Source organism: Rhipicephalus sanguineus, chromosome 10, assembly GCF_013339695.2.
Source record: "Rhipicephalus sanguineus isolate Rsan-2018 chromosome 10, BIME_Rsan_1.4, whole genome shotgun sequence".
In the NCBI taxonomy this organism is placed as follows: domain Eukaryota; kingdom Metazoa; phylum Arthropoda; class Arachnida; order Ixodida; family Ixodidae; genus Rhipicephalus; species Rhipicephalus sanguineus.
In genome coordinates, this window is record NC_051185.1 from 13,558,845 (window position 1) to 13,577,030 (window position 18,186).

The window sequence follows — 18,186 nt, forward strand, 5'->3', positions numbered from 1 at the left end:
TTTCTTTATATATTCATACTAAAGGAACAATGCATTACTGCCGTTCGCATTCTACGTTGTTCTCTACGTTCTATGCGTTTTTTTTCTAGGATAAGCTCCTTCAGAAATGTTAAAAAGCATCCAAGTCGGTACGTGGAAAGATTCTATATCGGTACCTAGATTCCTGGCGCTTTAGCTCTCAGGAATCAGATCACGCCTGAAGGAATCAAAGAGGCATCTGCAGCTTTTCTTTTTTTTTTGTAAAAGGTCACGTGACAAAGAAAAAGAAGATACATTGGTTGCTTTATAACACGTTCACCTCGGCGTGTGTATAAATACGCAGACATTTTGCCGTAGCCCTAGAAGCTGAACGAGAGAACTTGTGCAGCAACGAGCATTACGATGTCGGCTTTAAAGGTTGCTCTCGTGCTTATGCTCGCACTCACAATCATGGTCGAGTAAGCATTCTTACCATTATTGTGATCTGTACTAGGTGGCTCAATTTCTCGTCTCCGTGCTTCCCATTTGACGTAATGCGTTTTTTTTCCACGCTGTGATTTCGCCTTCAGGCAATCCTCTAAACAGAACCCATTGTTTCTTCCTTAACGATTGTATGCTTCATAGAGTTGCTTCTTACTTTTTCACGTATAATTGCCGTGAAGAGTAAAATTACGGTAATCGTAGTTTAACGGCCTATCAGGGACGTTTCCTGTCTTTAGCGGAATGTATCCAAGAGACACCGTGTGGTCGCCATGTGGGACGACCAGCTGTTTAGCAAACAGTGTCACCAGCATTAGTTTGTGTACGTGGAGCATAAGAGAACTTGATAAAAGAAATGTATTAATACAGTCGCGGCGTTTTGAAAGTGACATAAATACCAAAATATTAGATGAATTTTCAAAAATCGAACGTTGGAACGGCGCTCACCCGCTCGATTCACTGTATATTTACGAGCTGAATACACGCAAGCGTGCTAATAACCGCAACGCTTAGCCTCTTAGCCCAAGAAAGCGCATTTTCCAAATCTGATATATCATACATCAACACTATTTGCATTGGAAGCAATTCTAGCAACACTGCGGTAATGTAGAGCAGCAATAGGATCACTCGTGTAGTTTCTGCTACTGACGTTTGTCTCTGTTCTCTTTCTATCAGTTTGTGATAACTGTTCTTCTTTACGATTCGAAACTGCTATAGAAAACTAGCGTAACTTTTTGTTTTTGTACAAAACCCCGATGTAAATGTTTCGTCATTCCTTTAAGCATAGCCACCGTACTACAGAATTCACTGTTTGCAAGACAAGCACCAATATCGGATAAAATTATGACGATATCAAATGTTAAGCCATATTCTTTATCACCCGCCGTAGTGGTTTAATAGTTATGGTGCTTGAATGCTGACTCAAAGGTCGCGGGATGGAATCCCGGTTGCTAAGTCATCATTTTGACGGAAGCGAAATGTTAGAGCCCAGTGTGCCTAGATTTAGGTGCACGTGGTCGACATTTCCGGAGCCCTCCGCTACGGTATCCCTCAGGATTATATCGTGGTGCATGCATTCTTCACTTAAATGCATTCTTCACATAAAACAGTAAGAAATCCTGCGTAAGAGTAAGTAAGAACAGAGAGCTCCTGAGTCCACGAGAACGAATAGTACACCATAAAATGAAGTAGCCCGAAATGTTTGGTCCATTAAAAATTCCGCCAGATCCCACGCATTGTGGTAATCCATTTCACGAGAACCAGTCAGCGATTAGCTGCCCATGCCACATTATGAGCGCAGTCTTACTAGGTGGATGGTCATTTCTGTGTTATTTGAGTAGTTATGTGCATATGGGGGGCTTACCAGGCACGTTGAGTATATTGCCATCTAAAGCGTAGCTCAGCGACTGATATCAACCGGTACTCACGTTACAGCACAGACGTTACTTGTTGAGATAGCTCGTTGAGTCATAGTACATATGTATGGGCTTGTGTGGTGTAACAAAAACGCCAACTATAATAAAAACATTTTTATGTTTAATCGGCGAAAAGTGTCTTATAAAGTTCGAAGTGTCTGTTTTCGCTGTCCTGGTTTGACGTAGACTCATAGTGAGTTAATCACCTGTGGCGCGTAGTCGCATACCATGGGTCGTATTAGGTAGGTAAGCGCCACGATTGATTGGGGAAATGGGTTTCATAACGCACCTGCCAGACATATCTTGTTATCTACGTCATGAACCGTCAGTCATGCCCGTGATATACTAGTTCATATCCTCCTAAGCCAATTGTGGCTGAAAGCACATTAACGAGGCCACCACGAGGGCACACAGACGTAGGCGACTAGATAGACAGATTAACAGAAGAGGACAAAGTTCCTTTGGCTCGCAAGGAAATGCTGCGCATTTAAAGTAATATCACCTGCTATCAATTGTTAGGGGCGGCCATTACTTGCATTGGGCGCGAATGCTGAAATTAATCCGCCTGAAACACAGAAAAGGCCTAAAACGTGCAATTTTCGACTCCGTAATAGAGAAACAGACTGTGGTTCACATGCTGTAAGCATGCAACACTAGCAAACACATTACTTCAGGTGATGACTTATGAGGCAAATGTGACGTACACAAGACAGTGTAATAGTGAAGCAAAACATGGCCTTGTTACACATATATAGAAGCAATGTTGTTTAGTCTAATGTACGCGATTTCCGTTTTCCCCCCTTATGATTAAGTAGACATTTCAATCTTACTGCAAGCCACTAACCATATCTGTTCTTAGTCTGCATAATATAATGTGCTGTTCGCATGATCACCTTGTGGAGGGTATCGTAGCCATCCACACCACCTCTGAAGACTAAGACGAAGCGAGAATGAATTCCATTCTATTTGGGCATCTAACAGCATACACACTCATCGCGACAGACAGGTCAGAATGTAAAGGAAAATGTAGTACGAATATTTTCTGCCAGGCTCTTCAATGAACTTCTTTCCTTAGAACACGTGGCTTCCTTAGATTATTTGTGGCTGAATACAAGGCGGTCATATTAGATATATACAAAACGTCCATAAATCAATTTCATGAGCTATGTCATTGAGATACTCTTACCCGTATATTCTTCGCCATCAACAGGTAGATTCTTACATTTCACCCGCGTTTAAACTTATAATGCTGGTTCACTTCGAGCGATTAGACTTTCCCGTTAACGGCACAATACATCATTGTTTATAAATACCAATACAGCAGGTAGCAATGCTAGACTTCGCTTCAGCGCCACAGTTTTTGTTTGCGTTAGCGCGCAAAGCGATAATTAGAATAAAATACCATGCAATCATGACAGCCATGATAACACCAGCTGTCCCTCCATTCCATTTATGACCGTCATCCACAGTGGGGAGCAGTAACTCTTGTATGGAAAGAAAGCGTAAATGACTATCGCGAATTTATTCTCAAACCACCTGATTTATGTTGAATTGTCTACATTTAGTAGAATTCACCTATGATGAGCCAGAATAAGCAAGTGCGAGCAATATTATTGCAGCTGCAGCAACATTTACAGAAATATGTAAATTACGTACAGGATTAGTGTGCTTAGATTTCTTCAACATATCGATTTTTATTCAGATGGCTAATGCACAAAAAACATGTGGTTCTAATGAATGTGGTCAACATGCTCTCTACTTGCCTGCAGGAACGTCTCAAGTGCGAGACCAGAGAGCAGCTCCAGTACCCACTCTTGTGAGAAAAGTGTAAGCAGCATATTTGCCATTGCAATCACCTGACAGTGCTTTAAATGAGCTAGATTTATTTATGTTATGATATTAAGTAACCTGCAAAGTTTGCACCGTCCTTAAAGTAGAATCAGCCTCGTTATGGCGTATGGTCTTCGATTTAGCAGTAGGGTTGACAAGATATAATATAAAGATTTCATGGAGTGTCCTCACTGAAGCCACATATTGTGTATAGAATTTTTAGCAATAGTAGATCTACCTTTCAATGACATACATAATACAACTGTAATTTGGCTTCTGTCCTGTCCCCTAAGCTTCTGTCCCTTAAACTTCTGTCCCCTAAGCAGGACCTTAAGGAGTCGTATGTCATGATAGTGACGTGGTATACCAGAATGCACTGCTGCACTTTAGTTCGCCATCAAGCCCGCCACCTGTTGAAACTGCGCATGTTTCGTGGTTGAAACCATACTTAACTCGCAGTTATTCGACGGACTTGCGACGAAATGCCTCTTCAACGCCCAGGGCTCCTCCTACAGGGAGATGAAGCGAAGAAGGAAGAATTTTGGCACAAGGCGGCTGGTGCGCGAGTGCGTTGGTCAGCCATCTTGACTTTTAAATTTAGCGGTTATTTTTTGTATTTATATCCTCGATATATTTAAAACCACCCGTATCAATATCTAGCCTCAATATTTTTCTGGAAAATAACGAAGCAGTCTGCACACGTTAAGTTTGAGATTTCCTGCAACAGAGCCCCTCGCTTTCACCAAATTCAGCTCAGTTTATTTCTTGTGGGATCACTCGAAGTAATTACACCGAGTTGAATTTGACATTACGCACTCCACTTGGCATACAGCAAGCAGACTGGACGACGAGCACCACCACTACCCGAACACTTTACATCGCTTAGAGATTCGTACTGGACTCCACCGAAAAGAGGTCATTCAGCCTTGCTGTTTATAACTAAGAGTGGCGTTCACCAAGTCATCTTTTCCCATTCGCAATGGCTGACAAACCTCTTTGGGATAGCTGTGGTAGTACAACTCATCTGCGATTCTGCGACTGTACTGGCTACGATGTGTCAAGACATTATAACAGATCTTCTGCGACTGTCCTGGCTACAATGTTTAGATACAATCAATCGCAGTAGCTCTAGCTAGCATAGACCACAGACTGATGATCGCAGCAACCACTTTGGAATGTGTTGTCTTAAGAAGTTATTGCGTGTAAAGGCGACGAAGGCGTTGCTCTAATTTTTAAAGACAACAGGCTTGCGTCGGCGGCTACAGGCCAATAGCAATATTGTGACTGTGAGACATCTGAGTTTGTGTGTGCGTGCTCTCCCTCTTTCTCTCTACCTTTAAAACACTCCTATCCTTCTCCTCAGTGTAGTGTAGCGTACCAGTTTTTCTAGACTGGTTAGCATCCATGCCTCTCCTTCTCTCTCATGTTCCTTCCTTCAAATCGGTGTTGGTAATGGTGTTTCGTGATAGCCGACAACTTCCTGGTTCGTGGTGCACGCTTGCTATGCTGTGGAGTCTTTACATCCGTGTAATCTATTAAGCGAAGGTCTTTATTATTTCCACAAAACTAAGCAAAGCCAATACATCACCGAATACCAGCTTAATTTTATGTATGCTATAAACTAGGCGCTCCTTCTATTTCGCCGAGAATAATGAGAAAATCTACGCGTCTCGTATTATACAGAAAAATATGGATAGTGGCATTTGTATATGTCACGCGTTACTAGAAAAAAACACCGCCTTTCTTGCTTTTCATTTTGATCTTTTTTGTGCGGGATAGAAATCTTATCCTGTTTTCAGCCTGAATCAGAGTTTGCAAAAGGTGCTAAGATTCAGAGCTAAACTGAACAAGATAAAAAAATCAGATGAGACTCCAGGCGAAAAAAATCTAAAAAACCTCCTGACCTTATAGCAAATACTTCATGAAGTTATGAAAAGTGCCACGTAGGTAAAAAAGGTTATACACATAAATAATAGCCTTGGATGAAGCGATATGAAATTGCGGAATGTTAAGCAACTACAGACAAATACAGACAAATGGCACATTTAAAATAGGATAGATGGATTTAATTATACAAAAGGAAGATAAATTAAAATTGGTTCGCTAATTGATAAAGAAAAAGTGTATAGGATACAACAAAACTGCAGTGTGGATGAATACAACGAAATTGATTAGACCTCACAAATCATGCTATGGAAACCTTGGACGCAGTATGAATCCAGATGTTTTCTATATTAAAAAGAAGAAAATTTAAAATATTTCAATGAAACTTGAACTAGAAGTACCATAAAACGAACGAGCTTCGAAGTATAGAAAAAACGTAGATGATTTAACTGTTTCACTAGCTAGTGAGCGTGAAATAAAGAAATAACGTGACAACACAACAGCATATTTAAGAACTAACAAAATAGTTTTTTCTTTCAACATTTCCAGACCTGCAGTGCAGGGAATAAGAATTGCCCACCACCATGCCAATGCGTCCAACACGGCAACAAATATTCTTGCGTGGCTATGAATTGAGATTACGCTATCTAGACTGTACCACGTAGCGGCACAACTTTTGTTAGTAGAAAATGTAATGCAATAAAAAATTGCTACCGCCAATCTCAAAAATGTTCGTCTAACTTTTTTCGAAGAGTATAAAAAAGAAAAGTCACAGCTTCGCCTCAAAGGTGAAGATATGAATGCGATAGCAGCAAATCGGAACGCCATACGAAGAAAAGCTAGCAGCTCGCTCCTTTAGCAAAAAAGCCTTGGCCACGCTGAAGCACCTCAGAGATCTGCTTACCCCGAAAGGTAATGGTGTATATAAATAACGTATTCTTCTGGACTAATATTCAATGGGGGTTTCACACACACTCATAATATATATATATATATATATATATATATATATATATATATATATATATATATATATATATATATATATATATATATATATATATATATATATATATATATGTGTGTGTGTGTGTGTGTGTGTGTGTGTATGTGTGTGTGTGTGTGTGTGTGTGTGTTGTGCAAACGTATACGCGGAACGAGACACCGGCGCCGACTGCAAAAACAAGCCGATATTCTCCAGATAATTGCTAACGCAATAAAAAATAATATTGAGCAATTTTACGCCACGGTGCTAGAGTTGGACGACGAGCCACGCCATAGTAAAATGCATTGTATTAAATTTCACCACCTCAATTTATTTAACGTGCCCACAATGAATGGTAGATGTGCATTACAGCATTGTACGCGTGTCGGAATGTGGTGACCGTGGCGAGGATTTGACACCGCATTTCCGAGCTAAGTAGTACGATGACATATTCATTATGACACCACGTCGGGTCCATAGAGGTCAGACTCTGAAGTTTCGCACACGCATAACGCCACCTATCGTAGCAGTATTGGGTAGTGCAAAGTCCGACTACCTTGCAAAGTTTTCTGTGCAACCATGTGCAACTAGCGAGTTCGAAACAGCGATTGAGCTTAATATTGCGTGTGTTTGCGCATTTAACACTCAGAAAGAGAGCTAATTATTATCTCCGCTAGTCGGATGCGCCACTGAACCACCGTGAAGTTCTTGCTGGATCACTCGCCAGAACGACGGCGAACACGAGAGCAGACGCTACGGAAACGCCGTATTCGACTCTACTGTTGGGCTGTGAATTGCCACGGACTTAAAGGACTTAACGTTCAGCTTTAACAATTTGCATAGTTGTCGTACGTAGAAGAAAGGCGAGAGCGCTGGATACGGCTCGTTGCGAATTGCGAATGTGTTGGGTACGCGAATTACTCGCGTTCTCTACAGCCGGTCGCATGAGAAAGTGTGATATGTGGCTCTGCTGCTGTTGTTTTGAGTAGCCCTGACGGATAACCGTGGTAACCTTGACTATGAAGCTCATCAGAGCCTCTGACCGTGGTGCGCGCCGTGTAACGCGGAGTGAGCAGCTACAGATGCAGACTGAAGACGCGCCCGATAAACATCACGCTTACCGCGACCTGCCATAATCTGAACTAGTCGTCACCACACAGCATCGTGCACGTACGTTTTCGAGGCTCAATGTTGCGCTTTTACCTAGCAAATGGTAACGCGTGCGTCATACAAGTAAATCGCAAAATGGTGGTCGTGACCACCTTCAGGTTTGTTTTGTCCGTGGGCTTCACGATTGCCGGAGCTATCTCGGAGGCCATGTTTTGGCCTTTGTTGTACCCCGCGAACGTGGACACGCACATATCCCCATTTGCAGAATGCACAAACGGAAGACAACCGTCAACAGAACATTTGAGGGTGCGTAATAAAACAGTCCAACGCAGAGGAAGCCAGAGGTGAAGGGAAAATGAAACTGCAAAGGCGAAAATCGCTGGGGCCATTCGTCCCTGATAAAGGGAGCTTTCTACCACTGATAGTAAGATACATAGCCAACTAACTTTATCGTGTATGTACTTCATCGTTTGGGCATTATTTATATATGCAAATTTAACGACGAATGGACATCGCAGTGTTTTGCCTCGAACTCGATGTCATGCGGTACTCGCTTGTACTTGCGAGTTCCAGCGCACCAAAACAACTCAAACGTCTTTTGCAATTTACCTGCAGTTCGCTTTGATTAGCTTGCTACTCTTCTGAAGTGTGGATTGGTGGAAGAAGCTCTCCAGGTCCTTGATTTTCAGGAAACCGTGCCTCGACACCAACGAAAAAGGGGGTTCTATTGCGGCCTATGTACATTTGCTTGCGGAGGGCTCTCTTTGCACTACCGAGTTATGGCCAGAGCGCCGATGAGAGCGCTGGTGGCGGTGCTTTTCGCAGCGCCGCCTGAGCAGAGTCTGACGACTTTTGGAGGTTGCGCATCTACTTCGAGCGGCAAGGAATGTGTACTTTCTTCACATTGTTTAGCACTATAGAACACACTAGTTCTTCTAAGAGTGTTCAAAATAGCTCGCTTCGGACCTCCACTATAGTTTCTTCTGGCCTCGTCTTGCCCAGGCTTAGGTCAATATCTTTTAGGTGCCAACGTGTGTGCTTACCCTCCCGTCCTAGCGACGTGTGAGCTCCCGGCACGGGCCATGGCTGCACCGTTTATCGGAGCCCTGTGCGGTCCGGGAGAAATAGTTTTTTCTTTTATTTCAGCGTTTTTTGCAGCTGTGCAAGAGGCATGTTAAACCTTTCGGCCTTGGATGTGTCAGTTGACACCGCCACACAACATTTCTCCTTGCGCCTCGGAAATGAAACCAAAACTACCCATTCTTGGGGCAATGCTTCTTGAATGATCCCCACTGCGACTGACACCAAAATTGTGGCATGTTTGCGGAGCTGGGAGCCACAAAGAAAAGGAAGCTTACCCGAAGCCCTGGATGACGCCGGGGTGGGTACAGTGAGGCCGGCAAGAGCCATTTTCGGGACGGTGTACCGAAGCTGTTTCAAGGAGTATCACACTGACAAATATGTCGTTGGTCCCAATTTTGAGTACTCTAGTGCACAGCAGGAATAAAGATGCCATTTTTCTTACTTCACAGCCACTGAGCCGTGATGACCTAATTGGACTCCATGCTTATTATTCCATGAATAAATGCACCGCTGGCTCAATTTTTCGCTTGTGGTCTTCTGAGGTCCTAATTATAAGGAAAACACGCACAAAAAAGTCTACGACCAAAATAAAAAGTCACAGTTTCGCCGCAAGGGCGAAGCAATGAATGCGATAGCAAGAAATTGGAATGTCACACGAAGAACGAGAAGAAGCTGGACACTTGCAGCGCCTGTTACAGTTGTTACGTTTTTTTATTGATATGATATATAAGGAGATGTTGGCGCACAATTATGGCGCCGGCTACTCCTTAGCCCTTGAGTGAAACTTGAACACATATCTTAAAGTAAAACATACAAGGCAGTTCATGTAAAATAGAACACTCGGGCACACATATGCAAAAACACACTTATAGGCACATATCACAACAAAATGATAAAGAAATATACCAAAGACAGCGAATGAGGTCTCTGATAATGTCCGTCAATAATATTTGGTCCGACCAGCACAAAACAGCAGAACACACGTCTGGTCTTTAAGAAGATGTATTCGCTCGTGAGTACATAACAGTCGATATATTATTCACTTCAGCACACACATATGATGGGTGTCATATGAGACTGCGCATAATAAGTACGACATGTGTTATACAAATGAAAGTTCGGTATTTCTTAGTACTTGTCAGCAATGCCGCTGTCTTGTAAGAAACGTGTTAACGCTTTTAAAGCTTGCGTCTGTAAAACTCTAGTTGGCCACGGGCCCAGAAGTTTCCTCAAGCTAAACGGTCTGCGGTCTAATGCCAACAGTTCCGATTTAAGAGGCGTCGCGGCGTGTCATGATGTGGACAGTCTATGAGAAGGTGACATACGTCTTCATCTATAAATCCACATTCGCATTCGGGAGTTTCAGCTCTACCAATTCTGTGCAAAAAATGTTTTGTGTATGCGGTGCCTAGCCTCAATCGGTGAATAAGTTTCCATACTTCTATCTAATGCTATCGTAATTTTGAATTCAATGAATGGATGGATGTGATATAAATCACAGCTTTTTGTACTTTGGTCAAACCAAGCAGTTTTGCTCATTCTGAAAGTTGTAGCCTTCATAAGACCACGCAATTCATTTTTCGAAATTGGTAAAGAAATAGTAACATCTTTACGATGTGCTTGTTGTGCCGCTTCATCGGCAGCTGTGTTTCCAGGAATGTTGCAATGGCCAGGTATCCATCGGAATTTGATTTCATGTTGTGCCTTGCTTGCTTTGGTGAGCTCTTTCAGCGTTTCGTATGTCATGCTATCACTAATTACTGTCGTGTTTGTACTCGATAGTGATCTTAATGCGGCCTGTGAGTCGCTGAAAAGTACCCATTTTCTCGCGTCTGCTGCCGAGTTTAAAAACTTTATAGCATACAGAATAGCGAAAAGCTCTGCTAGTAGGTGACGTCGTACGACATAATTTAAATGATTCCTGAATATTGAGCTGTGGTATGATAAATGCCGATGTTGAAGACGTTGTGATACTTGAGCCATCTGTGTAAACCTGTATGTACCCTGGATACCGCATGTGTATCTGATAAAGCGCTAGTTGTTGAGCAGCTTGAATGAACATGTCTCTCTTTCTGATAATGCCATCTACTGAGAATTCAATGCTTGGTATTGCAAGTAGTTGTTACGTCTTTGTTCTAGAGCAACGCGCTGCAAGTGTCGACATTGCAGAATCAGATGCTCTTAGATATTTCTTCTAACACGAAAGTGTTTTATGTCGGGGTCCACCAAGACTTCAGTGACGTGTTTCCGTCACGGAAACGACGTCGAAAAAATATACACGATCAGATGGCAAAGAAAAAAAAAAAAGTCCCTCTAACGGGTATCGAACCCACGACTGCTCGGTCCGCAACAACAGATGCAGGGTACGCTATCCACTGCGCCACGGTCTTTTTTCTTTTGCTTTATTGCCTGCTTCCAGACATAAACCACATCACAAGCACAACCACACTGCGCCACGGTCACAGATTGATTGATTAGTGGGGTCTTTTGGCGCAAGGGCCATGGGTGGCCAAAGAGCGCCATGTCTTTTATGTGGTGTTAGCGATGACCAGTGATACGATGATAGGGTGTATTGTGGCTGTATAGAGGCCTTAAATCACGCGCTATAAAGAAGCGTAAAAAATGTGTATACAGTCTAAAATTATGGCAGTGACAAGTTGTGTGATCTATGGCTGTGGGATAAATGACGAGTCACAGCCCTAGATACTTTACAAACGCGCATTTTATATCTACCACTCTCCCGGTGAGCGGGGTGGTGTTGCCCTATGGGAGCGGTAAAGTAATTCGTTATTACTGCGGCCTCCGCGATTAGCAACGGCAACGCGTTACACGTCCGTCCCATTCGGTGCGTTTTCAGTAGAAGTTCAATTTTGTCAATGCCTTAACACAGCGCGAGGTGGCAATCTTAGCCCAAGCGTCGTAAAAGCGTCGGCCTCGCTGATAGCATCTCGCTAATCCACCAAAAAATAGCTCTGCGACGCGCGCCTGCCTTACCTGGCAGCAACACCGCGTTCCCCGCTCACGCGCTCGCCCCGAGAAAAATCGTGGCCGGGCTACCGGAGCGGCACGACGCGCTTTGCGTTTCCCCCTAGTCCGGCCGTGGTGTTCAATCACAGCTTAGCATGCCGCAGGATGGCGATCAAGTTCTGCGTCCAATATGCGACGCTCTTCAGGCTATCACACCTCGTTCTCTGATTATGCTTTCACCGTTAACTACTACAGCTACCACAAGGGTTTGTTTCATCATTTAACATGGTCGTTAGTCGTCGGGATGGAGATGTACCACAAATCATCAAAGTAGGTGCATCCACGTTAAACGGTGCTATAGCTGCCAGACGTTAATATACATTGTGCAAACTTTCTTTTATAAATGTTCAGTAAACATTCAGTAACTTCAGTAAGGGAACGCTTTAATTTCGTGTTATTGCGATTCCTATGAGGGAGGGATCAACCATCTTTTTCTTTTATAGTGCGGCGCGTGGAGGGAGTCCCTGTGCTTCTTGCCATTTCGCACGTCACTGTTGCCGTGCCCAACGTTGCCCGCCTTTACTGCGCGGCGGCGTGCACTGGCCGCGTGCACCATTCGGGCATCCGCCAACATCACATGCATGCGGTATTTTGTCCAACTTTCTGTCAGAGTAACTTTCACAAGTGCGCAAAACACACGTGGCAGTACCCGATACCAAAACTACGACTACGTAAACTACGTAAACCAGGGGTGGTAACGGGAAAATCATGACATGCAAGTCATGTACGACATGATTTACATGCCACGCTCATGGTGCCCTCGCGGCCATTTCGCTTGCTTGATATACACCAAAATTGGTATTTCGTGACGTGACTGTATGGAAAACATAAATGACAGGTGGTAACATGAAACTCATGATATGCATATAATGTACGGCATGATTTAGATTCCACGCTCATTGTCCGATCGCTTCCATTTCGCTCACTTGATACGCGCCAAAATCGGTATTGGGGGACGCGGCTGCATGACGGACGTGAATGAGAGGTGGTAGCTTAAAAATCATGAAATGCATGTCAGGTATGATATGATTTGCGTGCCACGCTAATGGCGCACTCATGGTCGTTTAGCTGGCTTTATCACCAAAAGTGGCATTGTGCGACTGTATGACGAACGTAAATGAGAGGGGGCAACATGAAAACCATGACTTGCATGTCATGTATGGCATGATTTGCATGCCACGCTCACGGTGCACTTATGGCGTTTCGCCCGCTTGATATACACCAAAATTGGTATTGCGCGATGTGATTGTATGACTTACATAAATGAGAGGTGGTCACATGAATATCATGACATGCATGTCATGTACGACCCGATTTACATGGCTCTGTCATGGTGCGCTTCCGGCCATGTTGTTAACTGGATATATACGGAATTTGGTATGACATAACACTAGTGCGTGATGAACATAAATGACAGGTCATGCATTGCATACTTCAGAATATACGTTTCATTAGCATGGTGTATACCGGATTGTATATGGATGCATGCATGTTAAACATGCAATATATAGTGAACTAGATGCCATGACATGAATGACTTCGCTTGTCTCAAAGACAAACAAGGTGATGTAGCAGCTCTCTGCCGGCTGCTTCGCATTATATCGATTCCCACACTGCGTGGGATCTGCCGTATTTTTCTTCTTTCACATCACGAGTGGGTACAGAAAAGCACCACTTTGTCGCGTGCGTCTCAAGGGCAGTTTTCAAATTGAAAGAAAATTAGGAGCATTGCGTGATAAAAAACGCGCTGAAGCCCCTCCGAGATTAGCTTACCACCAGCGGTAAATGGTGCATATGAGGAGCTCGCCGTTATTTCGCCGGCGCACGCATGGGGCCTGGCTGAGTTGGCTAATGCAGCGGGCTGGGGAGCGAGGGGTCGATGTGTTGAATCCCCGGTCGGGTGCTTCGGAATTTTTTCTTCTGTTTTATTTTTCTTTGTGCCATATATATATATATATATATATATATATATATATATATATATATATATATTATATATATATATATATATATATATATATATATATATATATATATATATATATACATCCGGGGCATGACGGCGATGCCACGGCGACGACAAAAATTAGCCGAGAGTGTCCATATCATTGCTATCGCAATAAAAATCCAGCGCTGAAAGGGTTTAATTAGTCCTCTGGTACGTCTTGCGCTTTTGCATGGCACCTGTGATGCATGAGACGCGGCTTAGAAAGGCACCATGGAAATGACGCTAATGGAGCCATACAGCCCGTAGACATGCGTGTTCAATAGCGTGCATAAGCTTGGAAATCATGATAACGCCTGGCGATTTAGACGCTTGATATAATGTGGTCACTGTAGAATAATGTGGTCACTGATATAATGTGGTCACTGTATAATGTCATCAATGTAGTAGAATCGTCATGCGTTTTACAATATTTCATAGAGGTGTATGTATTGCACGCCTATCCAATAAAATTAGATTCGGGCTGTGTATTACAGTGAAACCTCCGTGATTCGAATTTCACGGGCACACCAAAAATATTCTTATCATTCGAAATTAATATCACCAGCAAGCATGGAAAATTAGCATGCGACAAAAGAAAACTGGCGTACATTTTCATTTATTGTTTTTCAGGGCCGCAGCAACGTCTAGAAGAGGCCTGATTGTCAGTTAAGTTTTTAGATGTCGGTAATCCTACCAGCACTAGTAAATATACGGCCCGTACGCGCGTATTTAATTAATGAACCAGGTGCATTGTGACCCGCGACAGCAGTAGCCCCTTTCCAATTTTTAGTGTGCTTTGTTGCATCACACCACAGTACTGCAGCGAAAGTAACAAGGAAACGCTTTGACGTGATGGATCAAGGCCACAATATTAGAGAACCACGGTCCTGTGTTATGATTTTGTTATTGCGCAGCTGTTGGGGATGTTTTTTGGGAAATTTAAAGCCGTTCTTGCACAAGTGCGACCTCAATGGTCGCGCATGTTGACGTTGTGAGGCCTGACTCCTTCGCCAAGACCGTCATCGCCTTCTTTCAGTTCTCGTCCACCTTTCATAAGATGTCTGATGCACGAGGCAGGCACGTTAAACATAGTACAACGACAGCAGCTCGCGTCGACGCGTTAAAAGCGCTAGCACGCGCTTGGCGCGTCTTCCGCGGCAGCGCAGACAGCACCTCTTCGTACCTGGGCGGTAGCGTACGTTCGTATCAAACGTCGCTGGGTGAAAATCGGTTCGCAACAACCGTAGCAGGCCAATGGGCCTTGGCCGGGTTCAACGAAAAATTCGTATCACCCCGAAATTCGTATGAGCTGTGATCGTATCCCCGAGGTTTCACTAATTCGATTTCATGCAGAAGAAGCAACATCGCAGAAGCTCTGCAAGGAGTGCACGAATAGTCCGCCCATTCCGCCTGTCATCGATTCATTTCTATCGTCCATGACAACCAGTAGAATAACAGCGCGGCGAATACTGGATGAAGCATACTGGAGGAAGAAAATGTTATGAGAATATTATATCCCCCCGTCTGCTGACCCTTCATGTTTAAACACGCCCTCAAATATGTTTATTCCAAGGCGAGAGCCTTCACAGCGTCGCCAGATGCTGGCCTTGTAAAACGTGGCTTATGGTACGAAAACTGAAGGGAGCTCTCAAGCCTGACCGTAAAAAAGAGGATTCGAGCCGGAATCGAACCCAGGCATGCTGCGTGGCAGCCAAGCGTTCTACCACAGAGCCAAGACAATGCTGGAAAATGCTTTGGAAAATTACCCTACACAAGCATCACGCAGTGCATGGAGATACGTTAATTGGTGTAGTATTGCGTAGTTGAAGCGTAGGATGGCACCAGGCGTCACACCACGTGGACTTCGCAGCGATGAGTGGTGTAAAGTTTTCCACCTCTTTTTACCGGCGAGAATCCGAAACTATGCCACTTTCTTCGTATAACCCGCACTCAGATACATACCAGCAACCCAAAAACATGCTAACATTAAAAAAAACGCAAACATAAAAATGACCATTGCCAGGGGAGTGCTTCTGCACTAGGCAAGCGGAGCTTAAGTCTACACTCTAAAAAATCAAGTATTTGGGGATTATTTCCATACAGTATATACTTGAGGGTGTTTCAGATAAAAAGCACCAAGTATTAAATTATTAAGCATAGGCGCTACACATCTCCAATTAGCGCAGTATTGTTCTGAGCTATATAGAGCACGTCAGAATATTTTTTTCCAATCCACAAAGCATGGCAATTAACAAAGATTGCCTAATAAACTTTTTAAATACGAACTCTAGAGAAGATCTTCGATACAAAAGTTGTAGTGCTTGTTCAGACACATCGAATGCTTCAGTCCATGGTAAGATAACCCCCCTGCTAAATTTCTTTCTGGCTTTTTTTTTTTCAAGCGCGCGACTTCAAAAAAAAAAAACACCACGTGGCTGCCGCCTACGCGCGGTGCTTTTAGTGCCCTCAAATCAAAGTTGAACGAATTATGAACGTCTGCTTCGCTCAGGAAACAAATTTGCTAAAGCGGCAACCCACGCTATACCTCACTGGATATTATAAAAGTCAAGAGCGAAGCCAGCGCTTTTTCATACTTCAGCCCTTAGGCTTACGGACATAGCCGAAGATCTGTTTACGTTTCAACTGTTCCTGCTCCGCTTCTAAGTTAGCACTGATTGAAACCATATGAAACCGTACATTGGAGTACATACAACAATATGTATACCTAGGTCAAGTGCAAAAGGGACAGCGTAATCACGAAAAGGGAATTCACCAAAGAATAAGAATGGGCTCGAGCGCATTCGGCGGGCTCCGCCGTGCCCGGCGACCTGGCGGGTCTTTCAAGTCAGCTAGCCAACACAAGGCGTCATGGTCACTCATAACTTTGAAGGGCCTACCGTAGATGTTGGGGCGAAACTTGGATGTAGCCCAAATGATGGCTAGTCACTCCTTTTCTGTTGTGGAATAGTTGGCTTCCACCTTGGATAGCGAACGCTTAGCATAACTGATAAGCCTTTCCAGTCCGTCTTGCTCCAGTCGCAATAACAAGAGCTCCTCGTACCCAAAGCGGCACTTTTCTGGCTTCTGGGTGAGTATGGAGGTCTTGATTGCTTGAAGTACAACTTCAAGGCACCGTGGGTGTTCGTCGAACAACGACGTGGTCAAAGTACACGAGGCATGTCTGCCACTTCAAGCCAGCCAGCACAGTGTCCCTAACACGTTGGAAGGTCGCAGGTGCCGAGCAATCACCAAAGGGCATGACCTTGAACTCGAACATGCCGTATGGTGTTATAAAGGCAGTTTTTTCTCGATCTCTCTCGTCGACTTCGATTTGCCAGTAGCCGGTCTTGAGGTCCATCGACGAAAAGTACTTCGTGTTGTGGAGTCGATCCAGGGTGCCGTCTATCCATTGAAGAGGGTACACGTCCTTCGTGTGTTTGTTCGGGTGACTATAAACAACGCGGAAACGTAGGTTCCTATCCTTCTTCCTCACTAACACTATGGGGGTCGCCCACGGACTTCCTACCGGGTTTCGACGCGAAACCCGGTAGGAACTCTGACGAAGTCGTCGAACATTTCCTTGCGTTATGATAGGGTGCTTACCAAGGGACGTTTGTTGGACCCGCGATAATGACGAGAAACAGTCCTTCTATTCCTGCAGAAGGCATCTGAGCTGTTGCTGTTGGCGAGCGGGAAGGCTTGGGTTTACGGCGAAGCATGGCTCGGGCATTGGGGTCGTCGTTGTAGCTTCGTCAGAATCTGAAAAGGCAAACGCATCGCTGACAGCCAATATTTTTTCGGTGTACGCAAACACCGTGCCCCTGCTCAGGTGCCTGTACTCTTGGCTGTGAAGTTCGTTAGCATTACGCTTCCTTTTTCTTCATGCAACCGAGCAATCCTTTTTGCGACCAAAATGTCACTGTCTAGCAGCAAACGCTGATCGCTCCCGATGACACCTTCGATGTCTTCAGCCTTCGGTGCCGACGCGAATTATGATGCTGGATGTAGGCGGTATGCTCACTTGATCCTCGAGCCCGTTCAGGGCATGTTGACATGGGTTCGTATACGGCGGTGTCGCTTTGTCCGACGATAGAGTTACCGACTTGGTTCTTATGTTTATGACGGCGCCGTGATGGTTTAAGAAGTCCATGCCGAGTATGGCATCCGTGGAGCAATTTTGGAAGAGTACAAAGCTCGCAGGATAAGTTCGATTACTGATGGTGACTCTTACTGTGCAGACTTCAGAAGGCGTTATTAGATGGCCTCCAGCGGTCCGGATTTCGGGACCTTCCCAAGCAGTCCTTTCTTCAACGTCGCGGCGAACGGCCCACTAATGACGGAATAGTCGGCTCCACTATCGACAAGAGTGGTGGCATTCTGGCCGTCGACGAGAACGTCGAGGTCGC

General features: G+C 44.3%; 1 long non-coding RNA gene across 1 annotated transcript; it reads left to right on the forward strand.

The window, feature by feature from the left end:
- The first annotated feature begins 330 nt into the window (after positions 1-330).
- Positions 331-6,213, forward strand: LOC125760186 (uncharacterized). Its single transcript, XR_007417819.1, has 3 exons — positions 331-437; positions 3,644-3,701; positions 6,138-6,213. It is a non-coding gene; the product is annotated as an uncharacterized LOC125760186 (long non-coding RNA).
- The last annotated feature ends 11,973 nt before the right edge of the window (positions 6,214-18,186 follow it).